Source organism: Grammomys surdaster, unplaced genomic scaffold (assembly GCF_004785775.1).
Source record: "Grammomys surdaster isolate TR1022 unplaced genomic scaffold, NIH_TR_1.0 1026, whole genome shotgun sequence".
NCBI classification, from domain to species: Eukaryota; Metazoa; Chordata; class Mammalia; order Rodentia; family Muridae; genus Grammomys; species Grammomys surdaster.
The window spans coordinates 7,887-23,133 of record NW_021605445.1 but is presented as its reverse complement, the minus strand read 5'-3'; the positions used below and the strand labels follow the sequence as shown (position 1 = coordinate 23,133).

General features: G+C 42.0%; 1 pseudogene; it reads right to left on the bottom strand.

Annotated features, from left to right (window-relative positions):
* Nucleotides 1–11,131: 11,131 nt before the first annotated feature.
* LOC114634593 lies at nucleotides 11,132–13,132 on the bottom strand (annotated as a pseudogene).
* Between the last annotated feature and the right edge of the window lie 2,115 nt (nucleotides 13,133–15,247).

The following is a 15,247-nucleotide window of genomic DNA, read 5'->3' as shown; positions in this document are numbered from 1 at the left end:
AGTTCCAGCCATTTGCCTAAAATTTTCATGATGTCATTGTTTTTAATAGCTTAATAGTACTCCATTGTGTAAATGTACCACATTTTCTGTATCTAGTCCTCTGTTGAAGGACATCTGGGTTGTTCTTGCTTCTGGCTATTATACATAAAGCTGCATATAAACATAGTGGAGCATATGTCCTTGTTATATATTGAAACATCTTTTGTGTATATGCCTAAAAGGGTCCTTAGGTAATGCTATGTCCAGTTTTCTGAGGAACCACCAGACTGATATCCAGAGTGGTTGTACCAGCTTGCAATCCCAACAACAATGGAGGAGTGTTCCTCTTTCTGCACATCTTTTCCAGCATCTGCTGTCACCTGAGTTTTTGATCTTAGCCATTCTGACTGGTGTGAGATGGAATCTCAGGGTTGTTTTGATTTGCATTTCCCTGATGATTAAGGATGTTGAACATTTCTTTATGTGCTTCTCAGACATTCGAGTTTCCTCAGTTGAGAATTCTTTGTTTAGCTCTGCACCCCATTTTTAATAGGGTTATTTGGTTGTCTGGAGTCTAATTTCTTGAGTTCTTTGCATATATTAGATATTACCCCTCTATCAGATGGAAGATTGGTAAAGATCTTTTCCCAATTTGTTGGTTGACATTTTGTCCTATTGACAGTGTCCTTTGCTTTACAGAAGCTTTGGAATTTTATGAAGTCTCATTTGTCAATTCTTGATCTTAGAGCATAAGCCATTGGTGTTCTGTTCAGGAAATTTTCCCCTGTGCCCAGGTATTTGAGAGTCTTCCCTACCTTCTCTTCTATTAGTTTCAGTGTTTCTGCTTTTATGTGAAGGTCCTTTATCCACTTGGACTTGAGCTTTGTACAAGGAGATAAGAATGGATAGATTTACATTCTTCTACATGCTAACCTCCAGTTTAACCAGCACCATTTGTTGAAAATGCTGTCCTTTTTTGACTAGACAGTTTTAGCTCCTTTTTTCAAGATCAAGTGACCATAGGTGTGTGGGTACATTTCTGGGTCTTAAATTCTATTCTGTTGATCGGCCTGCTTGTAAAAATGGCCATTTTTAGTATATCAACCCTGCCAATCCATGACCATGGGAGATCTTTCCATCTTCTGAGATCTTCCTCGATTTCTTTCTTCAGAGACTTGAAGTTCTTGTCATATAGATCTTTGACTTGCTTGGTTAGATTCACACCAAGGTATCTTATATTGTATGTGACTAGTAAGAAGGGTGTCATTTCCCTAATTTCTTTCTCAGCCTGTTTATCCTTAGAGTAGAGGAAGGCTACTGATTTGTTTGAGTTAGTTTTATACCCAACCACTTTGCTGAAGTTGTTTATCAGGTTTAGGAGATTTCTGGTGGACGATTTGGGATCACTTAAGTATACCACCACATCATATGCAAATAGTGATATTTTGACTTCTTCTTTTCCTATTTGTATCCTTTGACTTCCTTTTGTTGTCGAATTGCTCTGGCTAGGACTTCCAGTACTATATTGATTAGGTAGGGAGAGAGTGGGCAGCCTTGTCTAGTCCCTGATTTTAGTGGGATTGCTTCAAGTTTCTCTCCATTTAGTTTGATGTTGGCTACTGGCTTGCTGTATACTGCTTTTAATATGTTTAGGTATGGACCATGAATTCCTGATCTTTCCAAGACTTTTACCATGAAGGGGTGTTGAATTTTGTCAAATACATTCTCAGCATCTAATGAGATTATCATGTTTTTTTTTCTTTTAGTTTGTTTATATAGTTGATTACATTGATGGATTTCTGAATATTGACCCATCCCTGCATCCCTGGGAAGAAGCCTACTTGATGATGGTGGATGATTGTTTTGATGTGTTCTTGGATTTGATTTCTGAGAATTTTACTCAGTATTTTTGCATCAATATTCTTAAGGCTAGTTGGTCTGAAGTTCTTTTTCTTTGTTGTGTCTTTGTGTGGTTTAGGTATGAGTGTTATTGTGGCTTCATAGAAAAAATTGAGTAGTGTTCCTTCTGTTTTTATTTTGTGGAGTAGTTTGAAGAGAATTGGTATTAGATCTTTGGAGGTCTGTGGGACTCTTTAAGGGTATCCTGGGTCATGGTTGAGCAGGTGCCTAGAACCCCGAGATTCTGCGTGGAATTCTGCAGGAGAACTGGCAGGAGTTCGGTCCCCCGCCCCCATCATCCAAGATCCTGAAAAGCAGTCACAGTCTCCATAGAGTCACATAGGCCAGGCTATAGGCCTCAGGCCCTAGGGATTTACATACTGATGAAGGCCAGAGGGCAGAGCAAATTAAACATGCCTCCCCCAGATCCTCCCCCAATCCTCCCCCTTTCTCCCTCCCTATATAACTCGGGACTGCCCTGAGTTTTTGGGGGTATGCCTAGATCCATCTGTTATCCGCCATGACACTAAACCTTTTTCGAACCAAGGACTTCCTCATGTTACTGGGGCCTGCCGCCACCAAGGCCCTCAGGCCGCTGGAACCATAGGATCCCCTCCCGAATGTGGGACAGGCCACGGCGGCAGAAGCCCCTCCGGGGCTTGTGCCACTGTATCGGCTTCTTAAATTTTCCCCACAGAGGTCTGTCTGATAGAATTCTGCACTAAAACCATCTGGTTCTGGGCTTCTTTTGGTGGGGAGACTTTTAATGACTGCTGCTATTTCTTTAGTGGTTATGGGAATGCTTAGATTGTTTATATGCTCCTGATAAACTGTGGTACCTGGTATCTGTCTAGAAAATTGTCCATTTCATCCAGATTTTCCAGTTTTGTTGAGTATAGGCTTTTGTAGTAGGATCTGAAGATTTTTTAAAAATTTCCTGGATTTCTATTGTTATGTCTCCCTTTTCAGTTCTGATTTTATTAATTTGGATACTGTCTCTGTGCCCTCTGGTTAGTCTGGCTAAGGGTTTATATATCATGTTGGTTTTCTCAAAGAACCAGCTCCTGGCTTTGTTGATAATTTGTATAGTTCTTTTGTTCCTACTTGGTTGATTTCAGCCGTGAGTTTGATTATTTCCTGCTTTCTACTCCTCTTGGGTGTCTTTGCTTCTTTTTGTTCTAGAGCTTTCAGGTGTGCTGTCAAGTTGCTAGAGTATGCTCTCTCCAGTTTCTTTGTGTAGGCACTTAGAGCTATAAGTTTTCCTCTTAGCACTGCTTTCATTGTGTCCCATAAGTTTTGGTATGAGGAGCCTTCATTTTCATTAAATTCTAAAAAGTCTTTAATGTCTTTAATTCTTCCTTGACCAAGTTATCATTAAGTAGAGCGTTGTTCAGTTTCCATGTGTTTGTGGGCTTTCCATTACTTTTGTTGTTGTTGTTATTATTTTGGTTTTTCAAGACAGGGTTTCTCTGTGTAGCCCTGGCTGTCCTGGAACTCACTCTGTAGACCAGGCTGGCCTCGAACTCAGAAATCAGCCTGCCTCTGCCTCCCAAGTGCTGGGATTAAAGGTATGTGCCACCACTGCCCGGCTGTTTTTGTTGTTATTGAAAACAGCCTTAGTTGTGGTGATCTGATAGGATGCAGGGGATCATTTCAGTCTCTTTGTATCTGTTGCCTGTTTTGTGACCAATTATATGGTCTATTTTGGAGAAGGTACCATGAGGTGCTGAGAAAAAAATCTATTCTTTTGTTTTAAGATCTCTTGACCTTTCAAACCAGATGCTGTATCAGTTCCCTTTCCATTGCTGTGATAAATAGCCTAACAAGAGCAAGCTAAGGGAAAGGGGGTTTCTATTGACTCACAGTTTGAGGTTACAGCCCTTTGTGGTGGGGAGGTCACTGCAGCAGAATCTTAAGGCAGCTGGTCACATTGTATCCACGGTCAAGTAGCAGACAGCAGTGACTGCTGCTTCTCCACTCACTTTGTTTTTTCATCCAGTCCACATGCCCAGGCTGCCCACATTTGGGGTGAGTCTTCCCACTTCAGTTAACCTAATGTAGATAATGCTTCACAGACATGTGTGGAGACTTGTCTCCTAGGATATCCTAGACCATGGCCAATGGCCAATGGACAGTAACCAGCAGGCTTGTGTTCATCCACTGGCTGATCTGGCCTGGATACTCACGAACCCACAATCCATCAGAGGAGAATTCTTTGTTTAGCTCTGTATCCCATTTTTAAAATAGGGTTGATTGTCTGGAATCTAATTTCACGAGTTCTTTGTATATATTAGATATTAGTCCTCTATCGGATGTAGGATTGGTGAAGATCTTTCCCTAATCTGTTGGTTGCTGTTTTGTCCTATTGACAGTGTAATTTGCCTTAAAGCTTTGCAATTTGATGAGGTCCTATTTGTCTGTTTTTGATCTTAGAGCATAAGTCATTGGTGTAAAGGGAGTGAGCATAGCAAATCCCAGGGTCAAATTTATGTCCGTGGCCGGCTGCTGCTCAGAGGTGTCAGAAATGAGGAGAAGCCCTGTCCACCTTCATTTTGGGTATGTTTTACACTGCAATGTTCCATCTGGTAGTATCTATCTATCTATCTATCTATCTATCTATCTATCTAATAGGGATATATATTATCCATATATATGTGTGTGCTGGAAATTTAAAACTTATTTTTAGAACATTTAATCTGGGTATCCATCCCATGTGCAGTAACCAAAGGTAGACGCTGATGTGGAAGTCAGGAAGTGCATGCTGACAGGAGTCTGATATAGCTGTCTCCTTAGAGGTCTGCCAAAGTCTGACATATACAGAGGTGGATGCTCACAGCTAACCATTGAACTGAACAAGGGGTTCCCAATGGAGGAGTTAGAGAGAAGACTGTAGGAGCTGAAAGGGTTTGCAGCCCCATAAGGAGAGCAACAATAGCAACCAACCAGAGCTCCCAGGGTCTAAACCACCAGCCTGGGAGCACTTAGGGAGGGACCCATGGCTCCAGCTGTATATGTAGGGGAGGATAGTTCTGTCAGGTATAGGTAGGAGAGGGGATCCTTGGTCCCATGAAGGCTGGATGCTGAGTGTGGGGGAATTCGAGGGTGGGGATGTGGGAGTGGGGGTGAGAGGTAGGGGCACATCCTCATAGAAGCAAGAGGAAGGGGATGGGATAGGGGGCTCCTGGGCAGAGGGGGTGGGAAATGGGGTAAGGGGGATAATATCTGAAATGTGAATAAAATATCCAATTTAAAAAAAAAGAAATTTCTTCAAACGGTGGGTTATGCCCGTCAGCAGGTTCAGCCTTACTGTAATAGCACATGACTGCTCTTGTATTGTCCCATTTGACCTTCCCAAGTCCTGGAACTTGTCATCGTCAAGTTTGGGAAATGTGATTCTCAGTCTTCATTCAAATTACTGATAAAAATGTGAAACAGCACACCCAGCACCAAGGGCAGAACCCTTGCCATGACATTTCCTGTAGAGCAACCCTTTGGAGTTTGACAAATAACCATCAAGTTACTGTTTCTGGGTCTGGGAGTGCCAAGGACCCAGTCCAGACTCCAGAACAGATAGACCCATCAGTGTAGCCGACTTGTGCCACACTGCCAGAAACAGGGACAGATTGTTTTTAGTAATGACAGATAGGTGACAGTTGTAGGCTTTCTTCTGTACTACCTGCTACTGAAAGCAGATTATGAACTCACTTCTCCCCTTCCTGCCAATCTTTGTCTGTCACCAGGCCCACCCTACTCCTACAGGTGAGAAAGGACATGATGTCTGTCCCAGCTGCTCTACCAGGAGACAGATGGTTAAGGCAGTAAGTCCCTTCACCTCCCACCACCACACACAGACGAGAGGGTGTGGGAAACACAGGTGACAGAGGCCCCTTCTTTTGGTCCTTGAGTGAAGCAAAAATATTTTCTGCATGATCCACAGATAAGAAACTTTGCAATACACTGACTTGGGGACACTGATGAGCTTATCTGAGGCAAAGGCAGCAATACTGTAGGTACAGGGTTCCACTCGCTTTCTAGGGCAGTGGTGCTCAGCTTTCCTAATGCTTCGAGTCTTTCATACAGTCCCTCATGTTATGGTGATGCTCAACCATAAATTACTTTTGTTGCTACTTTGCAACTGTAATTTTACTACGGTTATGAATCATAGTGTAAGCATCTGTGTTTTCCAGTGGTCTTAGGCAAACCCTGTGAAAGGGTAACTTGGCTGCCACCCAAGGGGCTCATGACCCAGAGGATCATAGGGTTGACTGCTCTGAAGGCTGGAACTGAGACATAATGGGAGTCCTAGGTAAGAATAGAGCTACAAAGGGCTCTGTGCTGCCAGACACTTATGTCCATAGGGCAAAGATTCCTGGAAGCAACTTCTAACCAATCCTCTGTCTTTGACGTCAGTTTCCATTGAAAAATTCTTCTTAACACCTCTTATGCTCATTAATAAATCCAGTGATGCCTGCTGAGACAGTGTAGTTGGAACACTAAGTGTGGGCTCTGAAGGAGGCTTTCAACCTCAGTTTGCCAGCTGTGTGTGTGTTTGTGCGTGCACACATGCACACACACACACAAGCATGAGCCTCTCTGTTCACAGTGCCCCCAATGCATATGAGCTAAAGTAGGAAGATGAGGTAGCATAAAGCACCCTCCTTTACTCATGGTTACACTACCTGGAGTTTACGTTACAGTCACCTACAAACCAAGCATACTAAGTGGAAACTTCCAGAAATTTGGTAAGTTTAAAAATCATGCACCATTGTGAGTAGCACAAAATCCATGCCCTCAGGTGATTCACACTCAGGTCAAGAGTGACCTCTTTCTGCATTGGGTCCACACTGTATGCTACCTGCCCATTACTCAGGGATGTCTTGTTATGGTTTTATTGGCATTAATGCACCTATGTTTAGACACTAACTAAGCAGCTGTCTGATAGTATTTCACAGTACATATAACCTTAATCTTCAGCTTGTCTTATCACAGAGGGATCACACAGCCACAAGTGGAGAGAGTCACTACAGTTAGATATTGAAGAAGAGAAATATACCCAGGTTTACACTACATTCATTGTAGTGTATTGTTAAACTTGTTGCATTTTATTGTTACTTACTGTTGTTAATCACTTATGGTGCCTAATTTTTAAATTAAAGTCCACTGTAGGCATGATATACATATAGGAATGTGCAGTATTTATGGTATTCAGTGTTATCTACAGTTTTGGGTACCCAGTGGGAATCTTTAAATGCATCATTTATGGATAAGAGGGAGATTACTATAATTTACAGATATCACGTTAGCGTCTTTGGCTCTGTCCTTGAGTGTGTTGCTTATTTCCGTTGCTATCCAATTTCTCTATCCCTAAAAGGTTAAGTAATACATTAAGAACCAATGTGACAATTAAAGGACACACACGGGAACTAGTTTGTGTACAGTTTGGCATATATTAATCATCCAATTTGTAGAAGCAGCCACAATGTTGTGCGAAGCTATTCCCTGCTTTTCAGACCTAAACCTTGTTAGTTCTGCTTCTTGCCACCTTGAACTTGAATCCTCTTGCTTCACAGTCACATCTTTTTTGCACTGGGCTTCAGCAATCCTTGGGGTTCTGTGAATCATTGGTAAGAAACGTTCAAGTAGCTGTTCTTATCACACCTATTCTCTCCTCTCTCTCTCTCTCTCTCTCTCTCTCTCTCTCTCTCTCTCTCTCTCCCTCTTTCTGAATAAGACCTCTTAAAAAAGGACTTCAGATATTTATAGGGATTCCTTCATTTATGGACAAGTCAAAAATTCTCCAAGAGTCTAGATTTAGCACCCATGTTTACACAACCAACCTGGGATCTGTTTAGCCATTGATTTTGCCAGTACCAGCATGTAAGAGTACTTTATTTTTTATAGCACTCACAGAGGTGATACAGATAATGCCACCTCTCCAGCCATAGGGATGTTTATTGGCTTTTTAAAATTCTGTTTTTCTACCCAAGAGTCTAAATGTGGTTTTAGGGGAGAGAACACAGGAGACTCTTGGCAGTGACTAACCACTGCTAAGTACTGCATAGATGCTTTGCCAAGCATTGTAGGACATGATCTGCTAATGTCTGCCTACAGAGAGTCCCAAGGCTGATATGGTTCACTGGAGAGGAGAGAGGTATGTTCAGCATGTGTGGCATCTACAGACTTGTATATGCTCAATTGCATCCAACAGGGATAGTTATGAAAACACCCCATTTCTACTCTGTTCAGCCCCAGGTCCTGCTTTCCTGACAAGATAACCTTAGACCACACAGCAAGGCCCCCTGAGATTTTCCTGCATGCTTTTTACAGCGTGTGGCCAGCTATCCAATCAGAATCCATTGCCCTGAGGCATCCTGGTTGTCAGAGAATGTTCAGTTCTCCCAGGCACCTCAGCTCTGAAAATAAGTGCCATCTCTTCATGATGACATACTCTTCACCTTGGAACATTGGGTTATTCCCAGGCACTCTTACTGGCACCATAAAAGAAAGAACCATAGGTTGACTGTGGAGAAATATGATTAGCTATGTATATTGAGAACAAAAGCTTGGAGAGCCTGGTAATCTCTCTCTCTCTCTCTCTCTCTCTCTCTCTCTCTCTCTCTCTCTCTCCCTCTGTGTGTGTGTGTGTGTGTGTGTGTGTGTGTGTGTCAGTGTGTTTTAAAGATGATGAGTCTTCTACCTGCACAATGTCACCAGATCTGACTAGGATTGTTTTTCCACTGCAGAGTACACCATGCAGGAAAACTGTCCCTTCTGTTCTGTCCTCCAAACGTTCTGTCCTCCAAAGAAAACTTGGCATCTCCGGTACTATTTCTCATTAGAACCTCACCCTAGGATTCTCGTCACAGTCATCCTTTATTCTCCAGCCATTTAGAGTGATGACAGAAGAGCCTGTGGCCCAGATAGCACATTTGGTTTGGAAATAGTTATCATCTCCGTGTCTGTCTCTATAATCACCTGTCATGATCTAAACAGAGATCCTTAGACAAAATCAAGAAGTTACATTTTGCTGTAAGCACACCATACAGTGTCTCCTTTGCATCTCTCCTTTCCTTTCTTTAGATAGGGTCTCTAATTCGCTATACTGTAGTTTATTTATTTTTCTTATTTAGTTTTAGGTAGGGTCTCCCTCTGTAGACTAGGCTGGAGTAGAACTCAGAGGGAGCTTCAGCTGCCTCCTGTGCTATAGTGGATACACCCATGTCCCACAGGTGAGAAAGACATGTTCATATGCTCCATTAGCAGGTCTTGCATCCTCTTGCACAGGGAAGTGTTTCCTTTCTCTTCCCCCACAGTGATTTCTACTTACCAAGTCCTGAGGGACCAGAGGGGACAGAATTCCCTAATTTTCAGTTAGTATCCTGGTAAGCCTGTAAAGACCTCAGTGTCATATCTTCCTTTTCCCTCTGTCTCTTTAGTGTTCTCTTTAGTATTTTCTAATCTCAGAGACATAGACATGATGGAGAGATCTCCCCCCCTTTTCTCTCCTGGCCCTTATTGCCAGAGAAAGTCTTAGGTGATTCTAGATTTATAGTTCCATGAAGTAGGTTTATCATGTGAACATTTTCTGACTATAAATTATAAAGGAATTTATTTTAAAACAAATCTTTGGCAATTATGTATAGTTTTACTACTTATTACAGATGAAAGTAAATTTACATACTAGTAAGGTGGGCACACTTGTTTATTTTTTTCATAGAGAATTAAATCTTGGCTAAATATTTGATACTGTCAGACACAGAACATTTTCAGCATTTTTTTCCAATTTTATGAGTATTTTCATTTTATTTTATTTTTTTATGTTTTGAATACATAAATTTATTGGACTCAGTGCTTAAATCCATGACAAATGTTTCACCTATATACATGTTCTATCAGACCCCTTTTAAAATACAATGTATACACCTATAGAAAATGTAAGTAGGAAAATATTAATAGATTAAAATGTAGTATATAGACGAAGGACTTCTGCATTCTAACATTGTTTGAGTGACATATAAGGGGACTTGTTATAAGTCATAATGCCGCCACATTTGCCAAGAAAAGACCACAGAAACTTGATACACAAATAGACTTTCTGAGTCACCTGGGTAAAGTCCTATTCCTGTTCCACTTTTGGAGATAATTATTCATAGGTTTGTATTTATTAAATACACACAGTTTCCATCTCTTTTAAAAACACATAAAGTGAGTAATCTAAGCTACATTTTAGTAAGCATCTTGATCCTGGAAAGCAAAAGTGGGTAACAGATCTATATATAGAGTACACAGTTGAAATCTTTGGGCAAGAGGCAACAAGAATATAAATGGGTGAGTAGCCCCTTAATCCAACCCTATCAAAGTGTGGATCACAGCAGGCAGATGAACACGGCCAGTGCTGCCAATGTGTAAATTCTTTACATGGTGAACCTTTATAAATATCATAAGGCTAATGATAGAAAGTGCTGTTCACAACACACTATAATCAGAGAAAGTTAATGGTACACAACACAGAAGACATAATCTATGCCTTTCACTTGTGAGGAAAAAATGGCAACAATATTGTAATATTTAGTATCTTACAAGAAAATATCACTGATCCTAAGTTGAGTCACGGTGATGATAATCTTATAATACAATTTTGCACATCGTTAATTCATTAGACAATCAGCAGATGAATAGCCCTTGAATCTTCCAAACCCTTAAAAGTTTTTCATATGTAAAGTTAGGTAACCAGAACAAAGGTACCATGTATCTGTACAACGCAAAGTTCCAAAATGTATTACATATACACTAAATAAATAAGGCATACCTGATGTCATCATGTTAACAAAATAATTACTAAACTGTGAAAAACTCCAGTTGCCACTTTAAAATTATTTCTTCATAAAATAGAAGGTATACCAAGGTTTTAAACGTTGGCTACCTAAAAAATTTGGAATACAATTTGTCCATCAAAAATATATCTGTTTCAAAAAGTCATTTACAAAACATAAACCTACTCTTATGAAAATTTTCTTCTTTTAGGAAAAGGGCACTTAGTGTATGACTAAGGCATTCAGAAAATAAAGATCCTGTTGACTTCCCCACTAGGAAGATGGTATTCTGAGCAGTTTTAATATAAAAATATAAATATGTCTGACAGAGATGGAATAGTGCATGCTGCAATATCCATTTTCAAGGCCATGTGGGCAACACTTATTCTGTGTATTTTAGTTACCAGAAACCTCCTAACTCATAACAAATCATGGTGTCCTGAGTCTTCAGAAATGGGCCCACAGCCTTTTGTTTTCTTCTCGCAGCCTTTCGATCTCAGCCACTAAGCCTTCATTCACTGAGTATCTTTCCATTAAAGAGTGCATTTCATTCAGTTGCATATGAAACTGTTTAATCATTTCCACTTGCAGATTCACAATGTTCCTATGGCAAGCTTCCCTGAAGCCATCCAGTGTTTCTTGGATCATATTCTGAATGAATCAGATCTGGACAGAGGAGAGAGGTGCACTTGGCCAACTGTTCCCAAGAGTATCGACTATTTTTTTCTGAGAGTGAACTGGCTACTCCAGCAGTGACGGACGATGCTGCCTTTGGTACTGAAGATGAGGATCCATTGACTGAGGGTTCATGTATCAACTGGGCTTCAATATCTTTTTCTGGCTTCTCAAATTTCTCAAGATTTCTCACTTGGTTAGACCATGGACAGGTATTTAGAATTCCAGGTTCAGCACCAGAGGAGATCAACTTTGTAAACTGCTTCAAGGAGTCCTTAGGTTCCTGCTTCCCTAGGTATGTTCTCTTAGACTCGGCTGACAGCTCATGGCTTTCCATTTCTTTTTCCCTGCAGATCCAATGAGGACACTAAGAGGGCTGGAGTGGAGAACCAGTGTGCTGGAGGTGCCTGCATTCTTCCTCAGGGGGAACACTGAGTTTAGCTGTGGTAGAAAGTCAAGGCCATCTTCTTTGCCTACAGATTCATCATCTCCTTTGTTGACTACAGCATCATCTCTAATTGGTGAGAACATGTCACCTAACTATTTTTCCCAGTATCATCAAAGCTGGAGAAATCTTAACTTTTTCCAGGATCTGTTTCCTTAGATAAAATATCTGTATTTTTGCTTTGAGCCAAACATGCTTTGTCCTGAGCTGCCCCTGCTCCTTTGCCCAGAGCTGTCGTCACGGGCTGTGGGAGAACTGTGGCAATGGAAGGGCTGGGTGCTTCTCTGACAATTCCAGAATTCTGGGCGGCCCCAGTGCTGCTGCTCACAGGAACACTCCGTTTGTTCACTGCAGAGGCCTTATTTGAGCAGCCTTTATTTAAACTTGCCTTTGTCAGAGATGTGGAGTACTGAAATGCTATACACTGCACAGATATCTTGTGGGCATTGGTGGTCTTCACTGGTGATTTTAGCATCCTCAAGTCATACTGATAGATTTTCCCATGGGAGGTTCCAATAGCCAAAGTAGCTCCATCCGGCATAAAATCTACTGCAGTCAGAGGAGTGTCAGCCACTAACGTTTTCAGTAGGTTCTTACTGGAAGTGTCATAGAGGATGATTCCTTTATCCAGGCCTATGGTTACAAACAGCAGTTCATTGACAGGAGAGAAGCAGATGCCTGAAGCCGGAGCTTTGTGTGTGCCGTCAAAGCTGTGGTATGAACTCTGACTGTTCACATCCCAGAGGGTCACTACTCCATTATCCGAGACGCTGCCCAAGAGACTTCCTAAACAAGGAGGACCTGACGTGCCGGACAGGCTGCTTACTTCCATGGCCAAAAGGCGTACTGGATGTATTAGTAGTTACACTGTGTAAGATAATCTCATCACTGAGCGACCCAGAAGCAATGTAACAATCATTCCAATTGTATGCCACACAAGTCACTTCACGTTTATGATCCTTAAGAGACCAATGAAGTCGTTTTGACTTTAAATCCCAAATATTAACAGTGTTACTTAGGCCTCCACTTGCCAAATACATTGATGTAGAATTTAAATCGACACATGTCTGCTTTTGTCCTTCTGCAAGCTCCAAAAGTGGAACAGGCTTACATTTGCAACTTGATACCACTATTTTGTCACCATCGGAAGACTCTGTCACTAGAAAGTTATTATTGCTGCTCCAACAGATTGAACTGATTCCATGCACTGACGTGTGGGGATTGAATTTATCCACCAATGTCAGAAACGAAGCATCCCATATTTTAACGTCATCTCCTGATGAGGCAAATCTGAGGTTTCCCTGCATGACTGAGCCTCTCAAGCGTGGGACCTCAGAGGGGAGGCCCGGCTCCACCCCAGTATTTTCATTTTATAACAGCAGTGCAAAGACTGCTACTTCATACAGACATAGCATAGAATGTCAGATGTACATCTAGGTCCATTTTAGACATTGTTGGAAATTCTGTCGTAATCTGAAGCCAAAATTCATTTAATGATTAAAAAAAATAAAACTTAAACTGGCAACTCAAACAGCACTTTTAAAAAATATTTATTTTTATGTATGTCAGTGAATATTTTGATATGTACCATGTGCTTGACTGGTCTCCACAGAGGCCAGAAGTAGCAGTGGACCCCCAGAACTAGAATTACAGACAGTTGTGAGCTGTCACAGTGTGGGGTGCTGGGAACTAAACTCCTGTCCACTGCAAGAACGGTATGTGCTGCTGAGCCCTCTTTCCAGTGCCTCAAACAGCAAGGTGTTTAAAAACCTGTATAGACTACTTTTTAAAAATTGTCTTTTTCTTTTGTGAGATGACAACATAATTACATTATTTCCCCTTCTTACCCTCAACCCCAACTTTCCCTTATAGCCCTTCTTATTCTTAAAAAGTTGCTGACACAACACAATCCAAAGACAAACTAATTTGGCATTTACATGCTGAGGGTTGATGGCTAGAAAATATTACAAAGTCTGTATTTTCCCTCAGCAAATTGTTAGGTCTTTACAGGATCAGAAAAATGCCGTGGGCAAGACTCAAACAGTGTGGTTCATCATGCACAGCACTCTTGACTCTGAGCTGAGATGCTTTTCGTAGCTCCTCACTGGTGTTGCTGCGCAGGACAGCATGGCCAGGCTAATGTTTACATGCTGTGTGTTCAGACCCAAGGCTGCAGTAAAGCTGCGTGATGTAACACAGGGAGTGCTGCCCGGCACACCTCGGATTCATTACATGCTTGATTTTGAATTAATTTTTGGTTATTATGCTTCCGGAAACCTTTTACCGCTGCCAAGGCTTTCTCCACCTCCACAGTCAATTATGTGGTGACCCGCAGCATAAGGAGCTGGGCAGCAGGAAGAGCTTGTTGTGAAAAGCATAATGCTTGACTCGAAGAAGCAGAATGCCAATGTGGCGCTTCCGAGGATGTTGACTGGTACAGGGAGACTTTGCTAGAACTTCTGGAACCTGACAGGAAAGTGAATGTGTCACTGCTGATCCACCAACTGTCTGTGTTTCCCACCAGGTCAGTGGTCTCTGGCTTCTGTGCATTTCATTTCACGTGAGGAACCTGATAGGAAGTTCCGCCCCTGAGCTAATGGCTGTCACTCCTTCACTCTTCTAATGGGTCAGGCCAGGTCTAAACCTGGAGATGTTTCCATAGTGCTGGGAGCCTCTTGGGAAAAGGCATGACTAGTCATAATGTGGGAAATCGCTCAAGAGCCACTGAGAGCTGTCTTCTCCCGTGTCCCCATGCTTCCTTTAATATATGTCCTCACGGCCATTTTGAGGAAATGTGGGCTTCAGGGTGAGCGGGTCGTAAGCCACAGCTGGTGCCAGAAACAGAGCTCAGGATGTAGGCTCTGCTAGGCCTCTAGGTCATACATGTGTACAGACCAGTGCCCGGGGAGAGTCAGGCAGACAAGAGGTTAACTGTGTGTGAGTCACACACTTAATGACTTCCTTCTCCAGCAAGCAGAATGACAAAGGAAGCTAATTTCTATGGCATGGGGGTGGGGGTGGGAGGTGAGGGGGCATTGCTTCTCAGTAGTCTACCAAGGGCTAAGGAGCCAATTTTTGCCACCTGGTAAGGCTTGCCACAGTTAATGCTGGGCAAGTAGGGTAAAAAAAAATTCTTGATTTCTAATTGCCTTTGAATTCTGCTGCATGGTCCACTCCTCTCGGTGTTCCTTAGCTGGCTTTGGGGGAGGGGCTGAGGCACCAACGGACTTTGTACACACAGGTGTCTCTTCTAATGTTTATCTCCAAGAAAATGAAAATTAGGCATTTGCAGCCCAAAGGAGTGGGGCCCCAGCTGGAGTAAATCAGGTTTCAGAGCTCACCTGAGTGAATAATAAGATCTCAGTTCATCTGGAAACCTCAGACTTGCAAAGTCTTTCCTCTCAGCAATTTCTAGAGCCTTCTTGCTCTGCTCAGA